At 51.4% G+C, this 23,874-nt stretch overlaps 2 long non-coding RNA genes across 2 annotated transcripts in view; both read left to right on the plus strand.

Annotated features, from left to right (window-relative positions):
* Positions 1-1,841: 1,841 nt before the first annotated feature.
* LOC309795384 lies at positions 1,842-13,338 on the plus strand. The gene is made up of 4 exons (XR_014292248.1): positions 1,842-2,219; positions 3,631-3,724; positions 11,167-11,341; positions 13,232-13,338. It is a non-coding gene; the product is annotated as an uncharacterized lncRNA (long non-coding RNA).
* Positions 13,339-18,677: 5,339 nt separating this feature from the next.
* The window catches only part of LOC309795096, a 32,498-nt gene continuing 27,301 nt past the window's right edge, over positions 18,678-23,874 (plus strand). Inside the window, exons 1-3 of the long non-coding RNA XR_014292216.1 lie at positions 18,678-18,741; positions 20,426-20,575; positions 21,192-21,402. This is a non-coding gene — a long non-coding RNA (uncharacterized lncRNA). The remainder of the gene's footprint in view (positions 18,742-20,425; positions 20,576-21,191; positions 21,403-23,874) is intronic.

Here is a 23,874-nt window from a genome sequence, read left to right on the forward strand (position 1 = left end):
CTAAATCGTTGCTTTCTGGATGCGTCGTCTTATTTCTAATTCATGGTCAACGGATGATGCCAGAGACATGAATAGAAACAGCTCCCAAGGACTGCATTCCTCACAGGTGCTCTCACATTCACACCTGTACAGAGGGGTGCCTGAAGCACAGGGAGGTCCAACACACGGCCAAGGGCGCATCCATAGGTAACGGGCAGGGGACTTGGTCCCCGCCTGCCTGGCTGCAAGGGCCCCGTCTGAAGTTCTGACCATGTCACGTACTGCCACAGTGCACGCCCCATGTCGGGGTCTGCAGCGGCCTCGTCCTGTCATGAACAGTGAACAGGAAGATGTTCTAAAGATGGGCATGCACAGCATCACTCAGCTCCCAGACAGCAGAGGAGCTGGGTTGGAACCTGGGTCCTGAAACCCGCTCCACCAGAAGCAGTGAGTCATCTAACAGGCGTGGGCTGAGGGCGCTGTGCTGGTGCCAAGAGCCCGCGGAGATGTAGCCTCAACTTGAATCTGAACCCACTTTGGATAAAGCTCAGATTCATCCATTTTACTTTAATTAATCATTCTCCCCATTTGCCGATCTAATCTCCAGAGGAAGTTGGGCCACCGATTTGGACCCGTTGAGAGGGCGAGACCTTCTCAAGAATCTCAGTGCGGGAGCCCCATGCACACCCCAGCCTTCCAGGACCCTCCTCCAACTTCAGGGGGCGCTTTCAAGGCTAAAGCTCCCTAAAGAGCCCTCCTTCCCCCGTTATCATTTTTTAAGGGAGATGTCTGCAGAAAATAAAAAGCCGCTTGGAAGCAGCAGTTTTTTGGAGCAAGAGGCGGCAATCTATGCTGTGAAGCAGCCCTGGGTGGTTCTCCTTGAAGCGCTCTGCCTTTCGGCGTTTACGTGGTCAAAGTCCTCCACCCTTGCCCTTCCACCAAAGCCAGGCTCTGCGATGCCAGGACTCAGCCTGGAGGGGCGTGTACCTCCACCCACTGGGAGACAGAGTCGGCTCCACGGGCACGCGGGCCCCTCAGACGCCCATGGACGCTGCAGACTCCCGTCTTCCCTCATCACTTGTCAAGCCCCCTCCACTGATTGTATTCAGCCTTCCCGGGCCGTCTTCTACCCGGGCCCAGCAGGTGCCTCCTGCCCCAGGACAGCTGTGCAGGACTGGAGACGGGCCGCACTCCCGGGCCCCACTCTGCCCGTCCGCTGGGCGGCCGGCCTTCCTTTTTGCCGGGGCTGATGGAGACCTGCAGGAAGCTTGCAGGAGGCGGTGCCTGGAGAAACAAGAGGCCTTTGAAGCACAAGGTGAACCGGCCTGGCTGTGGTTTACATTCTTTACCTTAATTTTAACAAGTATTTCAGCCCCTTGAAAATTGCTTCTCTAGAATAATAAACAGAGCCCATGTTGAGTCGTGGCTGGATGTCGGTGCAAGGCGGGAGGGGAGCTAAGCTTGGGGGGTCATAACAGTAGCTGGTGAATGCGTGTGTGCCCTTGCGGCGGGGGAGGCAGGGGGCCACTGCAGCTCAATTGGCCCTCATTTTTGGAGATTTGGTGGGATTGGTGTGGCAACATGAGGTTTTGGGTTACACATAGCAAGTGAAACAGTATACAAATAATAGAGGTAGAGAATCATGGAAGAAAGGGAGCGGTGTCTGCCTGTCGGGTCTGTTACTTGTCACTCCAGCTGGTGCCTTTCGGGCTCCTTCCCTCAACCAGAACTCCAGAGGGCCTGTCAACGAGAGAAAGATGCCAGGTCCTGGTCCTGAGAAACAGGGGAGGGACCAAGGGGAATCCTTTCATTCACTGGGTATTTATTAAGCACCTACTATGTGCCGACCTCTGTTCCAGGCCATGGGGATCAGCAGTGAGCAGAAATTCCACCCATGTCCTCCCGTGTGTGGTCCACACCAGCAGCCATGCTGTCCCCGGGAGCAGGAACGGGCTAGAAATGAAGACTCTCGGGCCCCTCCCGCCCTCCAGCGAGGCCCCAGGCCACTGAGTGTGCAGTCAAGTTGAGGACTCCGCTCTGGAAACAAAAGGAGACGCTGACAGGAGACGGCACGTGGCCGCGTCAGAGAAGAGACCTGCTCCGTGGCTGCATGTGGGGCAGCCAGAGTGAGCTCAGCCACTGACCGAATCATTAGCCCCACGTCCATGCAGGAGTGCAGCTGGTCAGCATCCACAGCCTTGACAGGGCGGCCTGGAGACACAGCTCTGCCCCTCCGTGAGGTAGGCAGAATAATGCCCCCGTCGTAATCCCCAGAACCTGTGAACGTGACCTTCCGTGGGGATGAGAACTCTATCAGCCTTGCTCACCACTGTGTCTTCAGCACTTAGCACGGTGCCTAGAACCTACTAGGTGCTTCACAGACACTTGCTGGCTGAAAGCATTGACCCAGGTCCCCAGAATAGACAGCTTCTCAGAGGGCAGATAACCCCAGAAGTCTCCAATAGCTGGGCCAGATCTGACCCTGTGACCTTGAGGAATATTCCACTACCCACATCTGCCCACCTCCCTTGACAGTAAAAGCCAATTTGTAAAATTACCCAACAGCCAGGCAGACAAGCGCAGGGGTTGTTGGCCGCCCCTGTGTGCCAATACAGCGTGAAATACCTGTTTCTCAGGGATCCGGCAAGGGCAGGCTCCTCAGCGGGCTGGTCTTCCTTGCCCCCGGAGGTTTCTAAACAACCCACTGGCCCGAGGCCGGGAAAGAGTTTTATGGAGATTATTGGCATCTTTTCCCAGATGTGTGCTGTCCTCCAGGTGTGAGGCTCCCTGCTGCCCAGCGGGCATCCCTAACCTTCAGAAAATGATCTTTGCAAGAGTCCTTACCCTTAGCGATAGGGAGGCGGTGAAGAGGTTTGGGATTTACGGTCTTTGCACGGGCAGGCACCGTCTCACTCACCCTCCCAAGCAGCCTGAAGGGGTGACAGTACTGGGTTAGGGGCTGCACGAGGACTTAGGGAGAACTTGGCTGTGAAATGCTGAGCGCGGGGCCGGCACACGCACCTGTTTGGGTGAGCCCGTGCTCACCCCCCTCATCTCCACCACCACTTAGTTCCCACAACACACACTCCTGTCAGGCGGGAACCACTGAATCCCCATTTCCAGATGAGGCTCAGAGAAGGAAAGGAACTTGCCCAGGGTGGCACAGCTTTCCCACTGATGGAACAAAACCCTAACCTCCTGGGCACGCTGACACTCTATGGCCAGACCCTAGGTCTCTGGCACATCATTTCGTAGCGGGGGTTTGTGGACAGCACGGGTGATGAGCACCCTTTGCCTCTTCCTCAGGCATCGGCTGATATTAGTGTTTACTGTATCGTTCCTAGAACAGAGGTTCTCAAACCTCTAAATCTCAGGACCTCTTTACATCCTTAAAACTGGTTGAAAATCCTAAAGAGCTTTGCTTTTGTGGCTTATATCTGTCAAAATTTACAGAATTCGACAGTAAAATTGATAAAATTAAAAAATATCTTATCCATTAAGTCATATAAATGAGAATGAGGGTAAACCCATTGCATGTTAACACAAATAGCGTATTTTTGAAAGAAATAATCATGTTTTGCAAAATAGAAAAGTAGTGAGAAGATTCACAGCGTTTTTCATTTTTGCAAACGTGTTTCATGTCTGGCTTAGGAACCAGCTGGGTTCTCTTATCTGCTTCTTCATTTAATCCGGTGCATATGAAACAAGCCTGGCCACACACAGATATGGATTTGGAAATTAAGAGGTAAGTTAATAGTCTTTTTGGATAATTATAGGTATTATTCATTAATACTACACCAAAACTCGACAAGAGGTAGTTCCTTAAAGACTAGTAGCAATGCGGAATCTGAAACCAAATGAATGAACGTTTTGTACTTATTACATTCAATTCTGTTGGTCTGTCCTGAACTTTGCATGGATCTTTTACCCATGCATGATTTTATAACATTCCAAAACATTATGAAGAGGCCCTGGAAACACCTCAAAGTCCAAGGACCACTGTTGATAACTGCTGAACTAGGTTAAAAGCTCCAGAATGGGGTTTACATGCGTTTTCTTTGGCTCTGTGCTTCCTGAAGAAAGGAAGTGGGTTGTGGAGGGTGTTGGCGGGGGAGGGAAGAGGGGGGAGGGGAGGAAGGGAGGGAAGGAAGCGGGGAGGGTGCTCGTTAGTGATACAACAGACTGGACTCCAATTTAACTCCCGGACCAGCCCCAGAGACCTCAGACACCCTTCCACCTGGGTGGGAGGGGAGTCACTGTGGCCTCCGAATAAGCTCTGGTCTCTGCAGACTTTTCCATGACTGCAGAAGTAGCCCAGGCCACTGGTCATTTTCCCTAACACTTCATCCCTTTGATGTGGGATCTCGAGGGGATTTCCAAACCATACAGAATATGCACTGTCCTTACCTTGAATCTAGATGTCAGCATTCCTGTAGTCTGACGATCACCTCCTGTATCCATCATGGTCCCACCAGGAAAGCAGCCTCCGCCAGAGGTAACTGAAGACAGTGTCAGGGCGGGAGGGCAGTATTTACAGAGCAAGGGCAGGGCTCTGGGGACCAACCAGGATGGGGAGGTATCCAGAGGCTAACAGGAGTGGGGGGCCATTACCACCTGGGCTGGAAGTGGCAGGGTAAATAACTGGGGAGGCTACAGCCAGGCACGAGGGGTGCAGAGGAGAAGCCCCCCGCCTCTCTCCGCTCCCGCCCTCCAGTCTGCTTCTGGCATGTCCCATTGGCTGATCCCGACCGGAAGTGTGGGAGCCCCGTCACACAGTCCCTGCAGGGCAGCCTCCCAAGGCACAGAGTGGCACGCAGGATGGATCTGGAGGGGTGAGTGGAGAACAGCCAGTGCGGCTTCCGTGCACCATCATCAGAGTGGAGCACGTGGCCATGCAGCCTCAAAAGCGCTCGTGTGGACAAGCCTCCCGTCTCTCAGCCCTGTCTCAGCCCACAGGACACCCAGCCTGAATGTGGCAATGGGGTCTGCAGGTCCCTCTCTGCTGGCAATCTCCCCCGCCGTTCCCAGCCCGGCCAGTCCCCAGCCCTCCCTCTGACCAGCCATGTACACCCAGGCCGTGTCCTGTTGGCCTCTCCTGTACCATGACTCACCATTATCAGTCCCTTATGGACCAAGCACTGTGTCAGCTAAGCCTCCCATCTGCGCACAGGGAACCAGGAATCAGAGTGGCACAGCACCAGACTTGGGGCATAGCAGCACAGCAGTGAACGGCAGCACTAGACAAGCAGACCCACCATGTCAGGAGCCACTTGCCAATGCCATGTCCAGCGTGGTGAGGCCAGGGGACCCCACACTGAGTCCACAGAGCCCCAAGTTCAAGTTCCAACCTTGGGCAGCCTTGGGCAACTCACGTTGCCCACCTTCCCATACCTCCGTTTCCTCGTCTGTGAAACAGAGCCCTTCTGGGCGATGCTGAGACTCCTCCTGCTCTCACCATGCCCAAGCCCAGCGGGGGTTGAAGACACCGTGCCTTTGTCTTCTAGATTTGAGCAAAGCCCCCAGAACCACATCCGCGCTCTCAGATTTTGTGGACAGGCAACCTGCTGCTTCTCCTTGGCGCCATGCACTTGTTGGGATCGGCAGATGTAAAATTCTGACGTCGCACTTAGAAAACTTCCTCCATCTGGATTTCTGCAACCCACAGGGAATCATTTGCCAAACACATGTTTTACAAAACACGGGCCCACTTCACTGTGACTTACGGAGCTGATAAAATCCACCTTCCCCCTGGTCCCATGCATTCTGCCCACGCGTGCTTTCTGGCTGGGAAGAGAGGCAAGACCATGCTGGGTGGAGGAGGCCCTTGGCCTCCGTGCACCACGTGGGCTGTGCTGATGCCAGGGCAGATGGCAGAGGACACACAAGGCCAGGCTTTACTAAAAACGTAGACATGTAACATATGGTGCTAATAGAACCCACAACAGGGTCACTGGTACAGTGGAAAATCATTCATTTCTAACGTCAGGCCAACGACTGCTGTCGGGAGGAACGTTTCCGAGTGTGTCCCTGTGTTGCTGCTCACTTTTCTGGGAGACATTCAAGAGAACCGGGGACAGCGACAGTCGGGTGGCTGATGAATTTAGGAAGGCTTTAGAGGGACTGGAATAATGACAGCTGTAAGCACTGCTGCAAAACTTCTCCGTGCAAGGGATTAAAATGCTGGCTTCCTCTGAAATGCAAGTTTTTAAAAATTATTTAGTTTTCTAAAATCGTGGTAAAATATACCTGACATAAAATTTCCATTTTAGCCATTTTAAGTGCACAGTTCTGTGATATTGAGTGCATTCAAACTGTTGTTTAACTGTCACCACCTAGAACTTCTCTAGAACTTTTTCGTCTTCTGTAACAACACCGAACCCACCCTACCCCTCCCCTAGTCCCTGGCAACTACCATTCTACTTTTTTTTTTAACATTTTTTTATTGGAGTATAGTTGCTTTACACTCTTGTGTTGGTTTCTGCTGTACAGCAAAGTGAATCAGTTATACATATACATGTATCCCCTGTTTCTGGATGTCCTTCCCATTTAGGCCACCACAGAGCACTGAGTAGAGTTCCCTGTGCTCTACAGTAGGTTCTCATTAGTTATCTGTTTTATACATAGTAGTATATGTAATGTCAATCCCAATCTCCCAGCTCATCCCTCCCCCACTTCCCCCCTTGGTTCTCTACATCTGTGACTCCATTTCTGCTTTGCAAATAAGTTCCTCTGTACCATTTCCGTCCTACTTTCTGTCTCTATGAGTTTGACTCCCCTACTACATTATAGAAGTGGAATGCGACGGTATTTGTCTTTCCGTATCTGGCATATTTAACTTGGCTTGATGTCTTCAAGATTTATCCGTGTCGTAGCATCTGTCAGTACTTTGTCCCTTTCTAAGGCTGACTAATATTCCACTGATAGATTCTCAGCGTGTCTATGGACTTAGAATATTGAAACAAAACAGATCTCTTTAAATAACAATGGTCTTGCCTGAAAGTCGACAGGTGATGGGTAAAGCTCCGGGGGACTGAATTTACTTGCCCAGAGTCAACCAGGAGGGCTGTATAAATTCAAGACCACCACTCGGATAGCCTAACTCAGCTGCCCCAGTATTATTCTGTGCTCACATACATGGGCACACATGCTTCCTACAAAACACACACACACACAACTAATTTCATAAGTTATCTCAAAATCAAAGCAGACCTCAGTGATCATTCATAGCTCTGAAACACGAGGCCTACTGGCTAGTCTTTGGAGTGTTGCTTGAAACGGAGATTTATTACAGAAAGAGAAGCCCATACAGAACCGTCCCTGTCATCAGTGTGACTACTGATTCTGAAGTAGGACATCATTAGAAATGACCAATGATGAAAAATGATGCAGGAGTGGAACAGAGAGGCCGAGCAGGGCAGGAGCCAGCCGAAGATGAGACACATCTTCTTCAGCCTGTTGGTCCATCCACCTTCAGCCAATCAAGAGCTTTCTTAGGACAATCGGACAATCTGAATAAGAGCTGTAGATTAGCTCAGAGTTGTGTCAGTTTTAGTTTCCTGATTTTGATTATTGTACTGTGGTTACAGAAGAGAATCCCTCATTTTTAGGAAATGTACATGGTAGTATTTAGTGGAGAGGCAGATCTTATATGCAGCTTCCTCCGTGTGTTGGGGAGGGGATACAGCAAAGAAGGTAAATATTCATATTTGGGGAACCTCAGAGAAGGGCATCTTGAGAACTTTTATGCTCCTCTTCCATTTGTCTGAAATCGTGTCAAAAAAAAAAGAGGCTGTGTGGTCTCCAAGGGACACCTGCACAGAAAACAGACAAGTAATTCAAGAGCAGGGACGGAGAGTGAGAGGCTTGGTGGAGCCGGTCGTGGAGCGGACTGGCCGCCGGGAGACTGAAAGTCCAGAAGAGGCTGCACCCATGATGCTGTCCCCGCATCACTGGCTTCTCCCAGCCCCGCTGTAAGTGTCATGGTTTGAATCATCGAAGCCACCCCTCCCTCTACTGCGATATTGGCAACAGCCCGGGAACAACCCACACGCCCCACACGTGTTGACAGCTTGCAGAATGTGTAAGTGTGGAGTGTTTTCCGTGTCGATGACATGGCACACGCAGAGTTGGAGTGTGTACACTTAAGAGCACATGGGTCCTGTTGTTTCATGGACCCTACACAGTAGTCATGGGTGAAACACTTCCAAGAGCGGCCACCCCACCCCATGTTTTTTAATATAAAACATGTTATATAATATAAAATTATATATATAATTTATATAAAATTTTAGCAAATTCCCTGTGCAGTAACACTAGCAGGATCTTGACGATAACATGAGGATAACAACCCTCTCCCATCACCACTTGGACGGAGTGTTCCCTCAGCGCTGGGGCTGCGCTGACCACTGCTGTTTCTCACTGCAGGGAGGGGCTCAGAGCTGTGGGTACTTTTGCGTCCCCCAGGTTACTCACTGGGGCACAGCAGAGCCAACGTATGTCTCCTTTGACGCCAGAGGTTATCTCGATGTGACACGATGTCACCACCCCAGCAAGTCATGCTGCCCCACACCCACCATCAGTTCGTGTCTACACTGCATTAGGTACCGGGTGGAATCCAATCAGATGCAACTTAAGGTCCCTTTGTTCCATTTCTCAAGGGTCACTGCCAGGCCCACAGTGTCTGGACAGCCCAGCTCTCCCACAGGTAGAGCCGTCTCCGTCGACATGGTGTGAGGCCACCATGAGAACTGGAGCAGCCACCTCTTGCCGTCATGTCCAGTTTGCAAGACCTCAGAACTGGACCTTTGCCTTTCTCAACATCTGCTCAAGATGCACCGGTGACCGATGCATCAATCTCAGGCAGAGCGCTTTTAGATAAGGGCAGGGGGGCATCTTAAACCTCCGCATTGACAGACTTCCAAGATGGTTGTCAAATACGCATGGTTATCCATACTGTCGTTTCTATGTTTAACTTCGCTTTCAGAAGTTTAAGAAATAACAGTATCAGTTCAGGTATGCTTGGGAGCCAAAGAAAGACACACCTGCTGCTTCTCCAACTCAGACCCACACCTTTCGACAGATGAGCACAGCTGTCGGGCCTTGGACTCAACTCTGCTCTGTAGCAGGTGGCTTCCTTCTTGGTGGAAATGACTTTCTGTCTCCCTGTCTGTGTCCTCTGGCCACACCGGCCCATCCCCCCAGGCCTGGGTCAAGGGCATTTCCTCCCTCCTCCTCCCTCCCGTGGGGACAGAGCTGGCCTTGGAGACCACAGCACACGGCACCTCTCTCAGGGCTGGTACTTCAGACGTACAATGTCAATGTCATCTCTCCGCCTCCTGACCGGACTCTGAGCTTCTTGCTTGCTGACCACAGACTGTGTGGGTCTACAGGGATAATGAGTGTACAAAACAGGCATGGTGTTTGTTTTCTGGGAATCAGTGGATTTTATATTTCTGCCAAAAGTTATACATGGGCGATATTACATATATACATTAGGCAACTAAATTTCATCCCACTTGCCCGCTCTGATGGACAAGAAGTGGATACAGGCATGTTGTGTGGAGAGAATTGTGGGGCTGCTCCTGGCGTCTGCAGGGAAGAGCGGGGCAGGGTGGAGCAGTGGTGTCCACCCTGCTGGACGGACAGGCCAGCAGCCATGACTTCCTGTGCCTGAGGCCCAATACCTGCAGCAGGGTGGACACGCCCACCTTTGAACTCTAACTGGCTTGTTCCTAACCACCCCCACCCACCCGCGTCCCTGGGGTGATTGAAAGCAGAGCTTCTCCAAGAGCAGCCTGCGCCTGAATCGCCAGGCACATCTGGTCGAGATGCAGGTTCTAGGGCAGCGTGTGCAGGTGGGGCTGAGATTCTGCATTTCTATCCCGCTCCCAGGTGATGGCTGAGGACCACCTCACCTGCGGGGTAGTGAGACTCTAAAGTAAATGAATAAAGAGACCTTCACAAGAGCCCCGCACACTCTAACAATCAAAGTGACACTCTCGCCCCCCTGCTATTGAAAGCGGGGGGCAGCTCAGGGCCCCCATCTCTGTCCTCTGTCAGTCTGCCTGAGCAAACCCCCTCTCCTCTGGGACACAGATGGGTCACACTCTAACCCCCTGCAGCCCCAGCTAGAGGTGCTGGACGCCTCCACGCAGCCCTCCCGACCACTCTTCCGTCCTTTCCTCCGTCCTCGCTCCCTGGGGACTGGCCACATGCTCTGTGTCAGTGGCCCCTGCTCTCTGGCTTCCGGCTGGGGACTGGAGAGGGGGAAGCGGGACCCTCTCCTCCCTGAATGGTATTCTTGTCTTCTGGGGAACGTCTGCGATGCGCAGGACGCAGAGTGCCAGCCCACGGTAGGGCCCGAGGAGGGAGAGCTGAGGCTGTTATCCTAACTCTGTGTTCCTTTTAGTTTACTTATTTGTATTATATTTTACTTGTTCTTTCTATTAAACCTATTAAGTTCTAGCTCAGGTCCCTCCTTCATGAAGCCTTCCTGGATTATTTGAACCTTCAATAACTCACTCACTTCTTTTAACTCACTCAAAAAATAATGTAGTCCCTTATTCTGAGCCATCTTGTCTCTTTTCGTCCCATTGCTTCTAAGGATCAGTCTGGGCTCCACAACTGGACAAGAGACTTCAATTCACCATCCAGCTTTGCACATCTCCCATCTCCACGGTGCCTGGCACACGCTGGGATGTACTGCTGACCTCAGGGAAACTTCTCTGGTGGGGCAAACTACAAATGCATCTGGAACTCAAAGAATGCAAATAAATACTTCGAGAAAAATCTATTTTTATGGGTGTTTTCTATTTTCATAATAAGTATTGGGGGAATATCTAAAAACAATAAAACATTTTGAAAAGTCAACTTCTAAAGATAGCTTTTTGGGGATATAATTTATATCCCATACAATTCATCCACTTAAAGTATAAAATTCAGTGATTTTTAGTATCTTCACAGAGTTAAGCAACCATCAGCACAGTTAATTTTAGAACTTTTTTTTTCAGCTCAAAAGGAAGTCCCCTCCGTATGAGCAGCCCCTTCCCTTATCTTGCTCTTTGGTTTTGAGCATAGATTTAGAAAAGAAAGCACGAAAAGGACACTGCAAATGTAAATTCCTCAAGATGCATTTCTGTTTGCGTTGCCTTGTAATCTTGATTACCGTTTTTACTGTCTGTGTTTCAGGAAGACTGAATTCAGATGGCATGAAAATTCACCCGGTTTTGCCACGTTCCCGTTCACCTGCCTCCTTGCACACCTGAGTTCAGGAGCCTCATCCTTCCACTAGAGGGCGTGGCGTCATAGATGCCAACTGTGCCACCTGGGCTGTCCCAGTGTTCTGACCTCAGCCCTTGAGAAGGTACGAGCTTGTTCCTACTGGTCTGGAATGAACTTAAGAGCTCTGCCCCCTGTGTTGTAATGGAACTGGGAAGGGAGCTTTCATTTATGAGCCAACTACAGACTTGATTGTTTCACAAGGTGAGAGGTGGACACAAAGAAAATACTGTGCATTGGTGATGCGGGTGACAGTAATAACCCAGTCATTTATTGAATATTCGCAATGTGCTTGGCGTGGCACTAAGAACATTACATACGTATCTTACTTAATCCTTCCAACATCCTTCTGATATGGACCTTATTATTTTGCCCGATTTGCTGATAAGGAAGCTTAGAGAAAGAGCTTTAGAAACTTGCCCAGAGGATCCTTCCTGATCTTTGGGTCAGTATAGGGATCTGTTTGGATCGAGGGAGAGGTCTGAACTGGATGACCTTCTGAAGTCTTTGAAGCTGCAGAATTTAAGAATTCGGACTTCTACGAAAACTGAATCATAGGATAGCCCTCGAATAAAAAGATTGGATCCTTTTAAACCAAACACACAGGGGAGAGGTGCATTTGTGGGGAGTAGAAAGAGCCTATTTTCGATTTAAGTCATAAACATATGACAGTGTGTGTTGAAATGAGAGCTCTACACCTCGGGGAACCCGTCCCCAATCAGCCTGGATGGATCTGATCCCAGTAACGGCCAAGTCCTTAAGGTCTTACGTTCCGACAGGACAGTGCCCACCTGGAGGTCCCACCTGTCCTCAGGTTTCCTGTCCCCCACCTGCAGCATGGGGCCCAGGAGCAGCCAGCAGCCCTCCATCTCCGGCCCAGGCCCCCTCGCTATGGAATTCATGTTATTAATTTTAAAGATGTTGATGTGGTTAGTGGCAACTTCCCATGTGGCCCAGAGCAGCCTCCATTCCAGGCTCCCAGGGTCAGGAGGTAGGACTCCAGGTGTAGAAAGGAAAGGGGGACAGGAGCCCCTTCTCACTTTTAAGTGGGGTGCACCTCACTTCCACAGCAGTGATGCAAGCTGGAATATAAAACCTCTGCTGGAGTTGAGGTCTTGAGGTCTACACAAACACCTGTGAGCCCTTCAAGAAACCCCCTGTTTCTCCATAGAACCTGTGTCCTTTACAATGTCCCTCCCCCCATGAGACGTCCCGATCGCCTCAGAGTATGTGGCCACTTCTGGAGTCCAAGAGCATCCCAGACGGTATGGCCAGGTATGACCCATCTTCCATGCCACCTATTATTGTTAGATAACGTTATCTTCAGGAAAAAAAAAAAAAAAACCTGTAAGAGGCAGATAAGCACTGCCAACAATTTATAAGATACAAATAAGCAGAAGAGGAAAAAAATCATTACCAAAGAGAACCACCTGGGAGTGTGAAATGGGGCCGCCACTTTGGAAGAGAGCCTGGCAGTTCCTCGAACTGTGAAACCTGGAGCAACCACGGGATACATCGGCTCTAGCCCTCTGGGCTCCCCACTCCCTGGTCTGGACCCCAGGCGCTGGCATGTTCAGTCCCTGCTCAGCGACCACTCCGTCGGCACCATTTTAACCAGCACTGAATTATCCCACCAGACACGGAACACAAGGGTGGGTCCTCACGGCTTCAGGACCCGTCGCTGTCCACTGGAAAGTCATTCGTGCCCCAAATCAAGGAGATTGTGACCAGGACCTCAGCCCAGCTTCCTTGGGGCTAGAAGGTGCCAGTGTCCTCAGCCCTGGATGGAGTCTTTCTTCAGGTCCGTGGCTGTTGGTCCAGCTGCCACGAGCTAATGACCTCAGTGGATGCAGCAAGGTTCCCGTGCCTTAATGACCTGGTGTGTGTGTGTGTGTGTGTGAGTGTGTGTGTGTGTGAGAGACATGGGCAGGTGTGTGGCTACAAGGATAAAAGCTGACCTACATATGCTCTATAGCAGGTCCTGTCTGGCGTTCCCTCACCAACGGACACCAGGGCCGTGCAACACAACCGCCCACTGCAGGCCGTCAGCAGACGGGCCGAATGAAGGGCAGTCGTTATCACAGCGAGAGGCCGACTGCCAGGCACCCCGCCCACCCCCGAGACCCGTCTCCGCAATGGAAACCCTGCCGGGCAGCACAGCATGAGCCCAGGTAACAGCCCCACGTGGGACTTCTGGGCCTCCCAGACTCGTCCGCTCCTGGGATCGACAGGGTCCACTTACCCCAGCGCGAGCAGTTGGGTGGGGAGGTGCTGCTCAGAAGGGTGGGTGGGGATGCTGGCATCAGGAAGCCCTGGGCCTCAAACCTGACTCCGCGGCTGTGTGGCACTGACAATTCACATAACCTCTCTGAGCTTCACTTTTCTCAACTGCAAAAGGGGGTTTATGCTACTTTCTCTTTTTTTTTCAGAAATAAGAATTTTTTTCAAATTTTTATTGGAGTATAGTTGCTTTACAACGTTGTGTTAGTTTCTACTGTACAGCAAAGTAAATCAGCTATACAGATACGTATACTCCCTCTTTTTTGGATTTCCTTCCCATTTAGGTCACCACAGAGCATTGAGTAGAGTTCCCTGTGCTATACAGTCTGTTCTTATTAGTTATCTGTTTTATACATAGTATCGATAGTATATATGTGTCAATCCCAATCTCCCAATTCCTTCCACCAACACCCCTTTCCCCCTTGGTGTCCATACTTTCTTTAAAGAGCTGTCATGAGTGTGAAATGAACAAATGCCTAGATAGTGAGTAAATGAATGAACGATACTGATTGCACCTGTGTGTGCTGCACGCCAGGCTCCGTGTTAGGAGATCACATGCTCACACACACTCACACTCACACACTCACACACTCAGGGATGTTTATTAAGCTCCTGCTCTGTGTCTGGTATCCCCCCCAGGGATACAAAAGTGGATACCACCACTCCCTGCCCTCTTATAGGTGACAGTCTAATGCAAGAGGCAGAAAAACAAGCAAACAAGTAAAGTAAAGAAAGCAAGAGATAAATCATGTGTTTTCAGTAGTGGCAAGTGCCACAGAGAAAAATAACCAAAGCAAATCCGGGTGAGGAGATGGAGGGTGATCCACTTGGAGGCGGCTCTATTTTTAGATGTGGGAGGGTCAGGGAAGGCCTCCTGAGGGAGCTAGCACCTGGGCCCAGACCTGAACAGCATGAGGAAGGCAGCCACGCAGGGCTCTGGAGGGAGGGCATCCCAGTGCCGGAGCCACGGTTACAGAGGTGCTCAGAGGGACGTCATCCCGTGATCAGCCGCTCAGGCCAGCAGCCCAGGCACGCCGCCCCTGCATCCCAGCTCTGATGCCAGGCGCTTCACTTGGAGACTCGCCTGGCACCTTCTGGCCCTGAAGCGCCCTCTTGCCCTTAGGGACAAGATGGCTGTACTGGCAGGGCCAGCTTGAGACTGCACCTGGATGTGATTTCTCCCTGGTGTTAATTGGCAGGGGGTGGGAGGGGGGAGAGGGGAAAACAAAATAAAGCTTCAAAGGCTTGGCTGTGCCTGAGTTAATGCCCTCGCCGCCTTCGTGGCACAGCATTGGGGCTGAGAGAGGATGCTCACAGCAGCCTCATCATCTCGTTAAATCAAATTACCGGGTGCAGTGGGAGTGCCGAGCACCCCGGGAGGTGTGCTTCCCTGCTGGTCATGAATAGCCTGTCTTGTTTCCCTTAAAAAATAATTTTTTTAATGTCTTGACAAAACACCTCTCTCTTCTGGCATTTCCAAAGTTAGCAAAAATTGAGCTCCAAGCAGCAAAAAACTAAATTGGTGTGTGGTTTGCATTTTCCATTTCCTTCACTTCCATCTTCCTGCCCTGTTGGAAGGGAACAGGAAGCAGTTAATGTCACAGGAGAAGGGGCTCCTGCCAAGCTGTGGCAGGTCCTTTGTTTCTTTGGCCTCGGTTTCTCGGAAAGCGCATCCCCGCAGCTCCCCGGCCCACCTTGCCCAGGAAAATCTATGGTGGGTCCGTGTCCCTGGCCATTTTCATTTCTGTTGCTCTTTTGTTATCTTTCGGGATTTTGCCCCCAGCTGTCAATAGTACATCCCGGGGAGGTTTTCTCCCAGGAGCCGTGCCTACAAATGGCTCAGGGCGAGTCCGGCTTTCCGGCTTTCCGAGGTGACGGCCCAGGGCCAGACCGTCAGCGGCTTCTGTGCACGATGAACCTGTCGGTGGCAGCGCAGGCCTGAGTTCTGCCGCTTTCCCCTGTGGACCTTTGATACTGAACTTATCAAGGGGGAGGGGTGAGGAGGGGGGGCCAGGGAGGGGCTTGTCATCCTCTGTCCACCCCCGGACCGCAGAGAGCAGGATACAGGAGTCCAGAGCAGATATCAAAGGCCAGAAGTTTCTCAACATCATGGAGAGAAGCAAGGCCCAAACTCGCCGCTGAGTGTGCCCCCAGGATGGGGCTGGGCGGGCACCAGCTGAACTGAGGAAGCTGACAGGAAGGAGACAGAGCTGGCGCTACAAGCTTGGGAGCCCAGGGCTGTCGGAGGAGAGTGAGCCGGGGCGGGGGGCCCACTGTCGTTCTCGTCCAGCCTGCTTCCCTCCACCTTCTTACTCAGCCCTTGCATTCTGAATGCATCGTAGCTCTGTGCTCTTCTGTTCAGGCTGTGCCCTCTGCCCAGAATTCTCTTCTCTAGCTCCTTCTGTTCCTCATTGAGCCTCTACCTTACCACCTGGTTTTACCTCCCAGCACATCCCCCGACAGTGGATTCACATGGAATTGTCATTGCCCGTCTCTCTCTGTCTCTTGCACTGGAGTGCGAGCCCGGAAGAGCAGGAACTGTTCCCTCCTCACTGTGCACCCTCAGTGTGAGACTCAGAGTGCTTCATCCTCACGTGTCTTGCCTCATGGTTGCAATATGGCTGCGACAGCTCAGAGCATCTTATTCTCTCCCGATAGCGTCCCAAGAAGAAAGAGGCCTCTCTTGAATGTCCCTGCCTTACATAAGGGGGTGAAAATATTCCCCAGAAGCAGACTTCTGTCACATTGGTCATAACTGAGTCAAATGGCTCCCCCAAACATTGAAAGTGTGGGTGGAAGGAGGGAGGAAAAGAGGGAGGGAGAGAAGAAGTGATAAAAGAATGGAAGGAAGGAAGGATAAAATGATGGCTGGGCAAATGGAAGGATGGGAGGATGAAAGGATGGGTGGATGGAGGATGGATGAATGGATAGATGGATGGATGGATTGATGGAAAGACGCAGGGATGGGGTTTCTTCCTCAGTTGCTCTTCATGCATGCTTCACTGTGATTATGTATTGTAAGTTTTATGGGGTTTGTGACCAAGAAGATAGCAAATGGGAGACTTGGATTCCAGTTCTGGTCTTGACCTGATAAAACACTTTCAGAAATGCAGACAGTCTGCCCCAGACCTCCTCTACCTTTCCACTTCCTTGGATGGCCCTGGGGTCCAGCCAGTTCCCCACTCAGGAACCCCGCCTAGAAGCTCCCCGTAGCAGATGGTGCGAGTCGTCCGGGCAAAGCCAGACCTTCCCCTCGCGTGCTAGCAGGTCCACCTCCCACGGTGGAGCCTATGACCCTCGGTGCGCTCTTTTCCAGGCTCTCCCGTAATTAGGGAGGGTCTTATGACCCAGTTCCCACCAAGAAGGCATAAGGGAAATGCAAAAAGAAACCCCCTTCCCCACATCTGCTTTGGATGCTGTCATGAGACAGGATGTGATACCTATGTCTGGGGCTGCCGTCCTGTAGCCTGAGGACGACATGCCAACAGGCTGAGGAGGGACACGCCTGGGCCTTGATAACATCGTGAAGCCACTGAACAAACCTGGAACTCCCTGTGTGCTTCTCTAGACAGAGATAATTACCTAGCTTGTTTATACGACTGTTAGTCAGATTCCTGGTCACTTGTAGCTGAGACATCACACTAAACCTCCCTTTGGAAGTGGCTGTGACGTTGGCAATTGGAGCCTTCACAAAGACTCGGAAATCAGGATGGCTGCTAGGGGAAGGTGGGTTTCGTGAAAATGGGTCAGTAAGAAATATCAGTTTTCTACTGCTTATGTAAAGGTGGTTTGCTTTGTACCTAGTCTTCCAAAATTTCATAGGACCCAAATCATGGGTCACCTAAATGAAGTGTCTCATTCAGCTGTGGGGTAAGAATCAGAGGATAGAGAAGGTAAACTATGAGATTAAATAAAATACATGAGACATGAAAGAGGCATGGATGGAATCATTTGCCCTTTCTATTCAGGATAATTAGTCTGAAAACCCACTATTCCCTGAATATCAGCTCCCTGAAAATTGGTTATATCTTTCAGGACATTCATTTATTTAATAAGATGTTGCTGAGTGCAAAAAAAAACTACAAGATATGGTCCTAGGTGCTGGGGATCCAAGGAGGAAACAGAGATGGACCTGTCCTCCAGTGGCGTCCATCCAGGGGCAGAGCCGGACAAGCACGCTGGCCATTGAATTAGAATGTGACCAGGAAAACAGCATCTTTAGAGAAACCTGGCAGACACCACCTTAACCAGGAGATCCAGTCACCATCACTTATATAAATAATGCCACACACGAGGAACTAAGTAATAGTTATTACTAAGTAATAGTAATAAGATACATGATGCCCAGTAATAAGACACATGGGCATCATGTACCCCTCAATTCGATACTCTGAAAATGACTGAACATCACTTCCGGGGTACGCTTGCCAAGAATGCAGTACATCAAGCTAATCATGAGCAAACTTCAGAAGAATCCAAACAGAAGAGCATCCGATGGAATATTGGGGTGGCCACAAAGTTCGTTCGTGTTTTCCGTAAGCTGTTATGGAAAAACTCGAACCAACTTTTTGGCCAACCCAGTACATGACCCGCACTCTTCAGAAACACTGAGGTCCTAAGATACAAGGAAAGACTGGGGAACTGTCCCCAACTGGAGGAGACCAAGGACCCGTGACAACTACATGCAACATGGGATCCTGGGCTGGAATTCCCATTAGTGGGAAAGGAAGATGAAATCCAAATAAAGTCTGTAGTTTCATCAGGACCCTACCAATATTAACTCCTTGGTTTTGCTGAAGTTGTTGTCGTTATGTCAGAAGTTAATGTTACAGGATGCTTGGTGAGGGTAAATGGAAACTTTCCTTGTGATTTTTGAAACTTTCCTGTAAGTCTACAATTATTTCAAAATGAATCCTCTGATGAAAGAATCATAGGCGCTAGGAGGTCATATGCCCCACGACTGACCTACCACATCATTCAGTCGGTCATTCAACTAAGTTTTACTGAGCACCTGCTACCTGTCGGGCACTGTGCTACATGCTGGGGAGAGGAGTGAGCAGGACACTCTGGGAAGCACTGAGTTCACTGTCTTCTCTTTTCCATCTGCCCCCCAAAGGCGGTGCTGCGGACGAAGGCTGTCCCCTTAGTGGTGAACACGAGGTGCAAAGCCCCTGCCAACCATGTGTGGACTTGCAGCGTGGGCAGGTATGAATCTTTGCTGTTGTAAACCAAAGAGACTCTGGGGGTATCTGAGTAAGCTCTAAGTGCTGACTGCAGATCAGTCTGTGTGACACAGTGGACGAGAAGTAACTGCTGAGTGCTGACCTGGTGACTCAGGCTGACAGGTGTTAGTGGAGTTCATTACAGCAGCTGAAGATGGGAAATAGAGGAAACGGGAGCATTCCCAGGACTGATTTAGGTAAAGTTTCCTTCAAGTCACACTCTGGTGTCCTCCCCATCCATTCTTCCAACTATGAACTGAGCCATAATTCATTCACTCCTTAAGCACCTGTGTCAGTACCTGCACTGATCTAGGCAGTGGAGATACATGAGTGTATCAGCTGGCTAGTGCTGCGTAAGAATCCACCCCAAAACTTACTTAGTTCACAATTCTGTAAGGAGGCTGGTTGGTTCCTCTGGCCTGGAATGGGCTGGCTCTCTCCTGCTTTGTGGTCAGCTGGGCGCTAGATGCGGTAGGAAGTGTTCATTCACGTGTCTTGGTCCTCCTGTGACCCTTACTCTCCAGCAGGCTGGCCCAGGCTCGTTCACATGAGTTCCCAGCGTCCCAAGAGCAACCAGGGGTGGAGCCCCGGGCATGAGCACCCCCATCGTACCTGCTAAAGTCCCCCTGGCCAAAGCATGTCCCACAGCCAAGCCCAGGTTCAAGGGTGGAGAAACAGACTGCAGCCTCAGTGGGAAGGAAGAATGAATGACCATTTCTCAGACGCAATGGGAAGAACAGACCCCAGGCACTGAGATAAGCACAGAGCAGGGAGCCATGGCCTTGACTGCAGGGGAGATTTCCTAAGGGAGGTTATGCTTGAGCCCCAACCCTGAAAGACGAATTCAAGTTCATCTGGGAGAGTCAAGTTCATGCATATTATTCATGCAACAAGAACCAGGAAGGAAAATAAACTAGGACAGGGTCATCAATGAGCTGGGCTGTCAGGTGGCCGGGGTGTGGCAGACGGAGGGGGTGGAAAGCAGGAAGAGTAATATAAGCAGAAGGAAAGCTAACACGAGAGGGGACGTGCTGTGGTTGGTGAGAGACCGAACTGTCCAGCTGGGGGACCTGAGGCACATTACTTAACATTGCTGTGCTTCACATTCTTCATCTGTGGGGTGAGGATGATGATAATCATCTTTCAGGGGTTTTATTTTCGGTATTTTAAAAACCTGATAATATGAGACGCTGTTACGTTAGTTCCTCGTGTGTGGCAAGCACTCAGTAAACTGTAGTGATTTATCCGTCATTCACCGCATGGTCTGATGTGATGCTCACAACAGCATTATAGACAGACAAAAAGATAAGTAAGAAGATGCCCGAGGTCGCAGAGCTTGGATGGGGTCTCCCTGAGTCTGACCTGGAGTCAGCACCATAACCTCATGGGGTCTTCAATCCTGACGTCTGCGGGAGTGACCTGCCATCTGGGAGCCTCCCCTCTGGAATTGGGCTGTTTCAGGACCACTTTTCCAGGAGGTTCTTGCACGTGAAAACAGGGAGCATTTTAATCACAAATCACTCCATGCCATCTCCTGGGTCCCCAGATGCACTGGAGGGATGGGAGCCTTTGTTCGTGCTCATGAAAGGCTGTGTCGGAGTTTCCCTGTAAAACTGTTGTTTTCTCTAAAATGGGGAGATGTGCCCTGACTTGACCATCTTTGGCAGGAAGCAGAACATTCCGGTAGTGGAGTAACCCAAAAGGCAATGTCTCCATCAAGCCAGGGACGTTTGTGGCTGTCTCTCCAAGGCCCTCGCTCACGGCTGACACGTGCAGTGTGACTGCAGACGGCCCCGAGCCCACCGCCCGGTGAGGAGGTAAGGAGGCCCATTCAGCGAGCACGGTGCAACGGCAGAGGGGCCGTTTGCTCTGTTGGTTCCAGTCCAAGCTAGAACGGCATTCAGAGCAGAGAGAGTTTATTTAAAGAACCCAAAAGGTTAAACCACTCAGTGTTCTGCAGAGTTAAATCAGAGGTGTTTTTAGCAGTCTAGGCAAGTTTGACCTGGGCCGTATGGGTCTCATAATTTATCCTACACTCTGACATCTCTTGATTCCAGAATATACAGCAAAATGCTGAGCAGGGAGTGGAAACCATGAACCCACATCTCTGGAGGCCGACTCCGTGCTGTGCATCCTCCATATGCAGCTCCCTGACCTCCCAGAGCTTGGGGAGGGGGGGTTGTTACTGTCCCTCCCTCACAGATAGGGAAACTGAGGTACAGGAGGGAGGAAGCCAGTGGCCTCAGGTGTCACAGCAGCAGGGGGCGGAGTGCGACTCTGGAGCCAGGCTGTGATCCCAGCATCCAAGCTGCCTTCCCGTCAGCCTCCCGATGAGTCTGAATCTACATCTCCAGCCACAGTCTCGCTCCTGGGCTCTGCTCTTTGCTCCTCTGGGCCTCAGACAGGTCTCCTCCGATACCTCTGTTACTGCAGACTCAGCGGGTTTAAAACTGACCCTGACCTTCACCATGTAAGGGCCACCCACTCGTCCTACTCCAGAGGACACTGGGATCAGACGGGCGATGGGCCCCACCCGAGGCCCTGGCCACTCATCCCAGGCTGTGTCCCCAAATTGCCGCCTGCAGCCTGCGACGCACACAGATGCGCAGCCGCCAGCGTACCCCTGCTGATCTGAATCACCAAGGTAAGTCATGGCCCCTCTGGGGACCCCCTGCCTTTCCATCCCCACGTTTCCTTATTGGGGTGTCTACTTGCTCTGCTGATGGAGCAGACTGGGCGGCACATGCTGGACTTATGCCATCCCGGGTGGCTCACCCAGTTGGTCATCCTGGCACCCACCAGACTGCACAGGCTAAGGGCCAGAGCTCTGCATTAACATGTGAGCAACGGGGGCGTCCAGGCTTGGGGGCCACGGACGTCTGTGCCTGCAACCGGCAGGCAACGTCAGGGTCAGGCAAGCCAGGCTCGCCAGTAGTAAAGTGGGCTCTGGACTCTGATGCCTCCTGACACTGGGTGCCGGCTCTCTGCTATTTTCTACGCTAGAGTGGAGGTGATGTGGTCAATGAGATTCCCACAGTCATGACAGCTCTGGCAGAGGAATCGGACTCCAACCATGTCTTTGGTTTTTCTGCTTCTGCACGCTCCCTCCCTCTCCTTTCCCAGATCATGCCCGCCATACAAATTATGTCACCTCTTTTCTAAGACAGAATGCAGAAGCTGGCTAAAAAAAAAAAAAAAAAAATTGTGATAAAGCACTTTAGGAAAAGCTCATTAAGAACCCCATTAAGCCTCACCCAGTTCCTTTCACCTCTGGGTCCTCACGGCCACTCCCCTGGCCCGCGCAGCATCAGCTGGCCCCAGACATCCCAACAGCTGCCTCCCTGCCCCACCCAATGCAACGCACTCCCCACTGCTCAGCCTGAGACGTGACCCTGAGCCGTGGAACCCACCGTCTCTTCTGAAACCATCCCAGGGCTTCTCGCGGTCCTCAAGTAAAAACCCAAATAATTTGTGATTGTTTGGGCTCACTTCCCATCCCCCTGCACTCCCCACCCTGTGCTCCCGCCACAGGGAAGGGGAGTGTATCCCTCCTACGCCAGCTCCCTCTCACCTCCGGCCCCTACCGGCCCCCCTTTCCTGACCCCCACCCCGGAGGCCAACGGAAGGTATGCAGTGCGCTCTTTCCTGCCCTCCCCACCACCAACTCCTCCTGAAACAAAACTGCCACCAAATGGTGGGAATCCTGTTTCCTCGGCCATTTGCAGAGAAGGCGTCGTGTTTGCTAGCACAGGGCACTTTCAGGCACCTGGGGTTTTTTCTTATTTGGACTAAAGTAACCCAGACTTGGGGGAGTTAGATTCTCCGCCTTCATTCATCTTCCTGGAATGCGAGTCAAATTCCGTGGGCACACTGCGCGCTTCCCGCCTGGGACTGCCTGAGTCTTCCTTCTTGTGTTCCCGGCCCTGCTCTTCTCACTGTGGTTAATCGGTTAATGGGGGCTCAAGACTTCAGCTGCTGCCGGGGACGAGGTGTCCCTTCACGCTCAGAGCTCTCGACCTTTCCTGGGATTTATCAGTTACGATCCCCGTAAAGCCCCACGGAGAGGTCCCTCCACCTTTTCACACGCCAGCCGCCCGACAGCGGTGGAACATGATAAGTCACAATCACTGGCCCACCGCATTGTCTGCGCTGGCTGTCTCTGGGCCCCGCCCTGTGTCGTCTTTGAAGTGCAGCTAAGCCCCTGGTAGCTTTCAGATGACACTTAGGTTACACCTCTTCTGCATTCTTATCTCCACCAGTGCCTTTGAGTGCAGACGTGTTGACACGTTGGCAGTGCGGTGGCCTCTCTGCGGGAGCGTGTCCCCTGGGTGACCTTTGGCTCCCGAAGGTGGCACCTGGGCCTGGATGGATGGGACAGGGCCGCCCCTGCACTGGGCACACCGGGCGCCGCCCCCCACCCTGTGTCGACCCTAAGGGCCTCCTTTCATCACTGGTCCTCTGGGGGCGGGGCTCCCAAACGCCTCACTCTGGGGCCCCCAAATAGTGAGGGAGGCACCCCTCGTGGGTGCTGCTGCTGTCAGGTGTTCCTTTAATTATGATAAAACAGACACAACATAAAACTTACCATTTAACCTGTTTTAAGTGTACAGTTCCGTGGGGTTACGTACGTTCATGTTGCTGTGCAACCATCACCACATCCGTCTTCGGAACTTGTCCATCTTCCCAAATTGAGGCTCTGTCCCCATTAAACACTAGCTCCCCATAACCCCCGGCCCCCACCGTTCTACTTTCTGTCTTTATGAGTCTAACTAGTCTAGTACCTCCTATCAGTGGAATCATGCAATACTTATCTTCTGGTGATGGGCTCCTTTCACTTAGCACAATGTCTTCCAGGTTCATCCATGTTGTAGCAGGTGTCAGTGCTTCCTTCCTTTTTAAGGCTGAGAACTGTCCCATTGTGCGGATGGGCCTCGTCTTGTGTAGCCATTTATCTGTCGAGGGACACTTGGGTTACTTCCACCTTTTGACTCTTGTGAATAATGCTGCTATGAACGTGGGTGTATAAGTGTCTGAGTCCCTGCTTTCAGCTCTTTTGAGTGTACTCCCAGAAGTGGAATTGCTGGGTCATATAGTAATTTTATTAATTCTCTGAAGA

The sequence above is a fragment of the Mesoplodon mirus genome, assembly GCF_964341445.2.
Source record: "Mesoplodon mirus genome assembly, chromosome: 19".
Lineage (NCBI taxonomy): Eukaryota > Metazoa > Chordata > Mammalia > Artiodactyla > Ziphiidae > Mesoplodon > Mesoplodon mirus.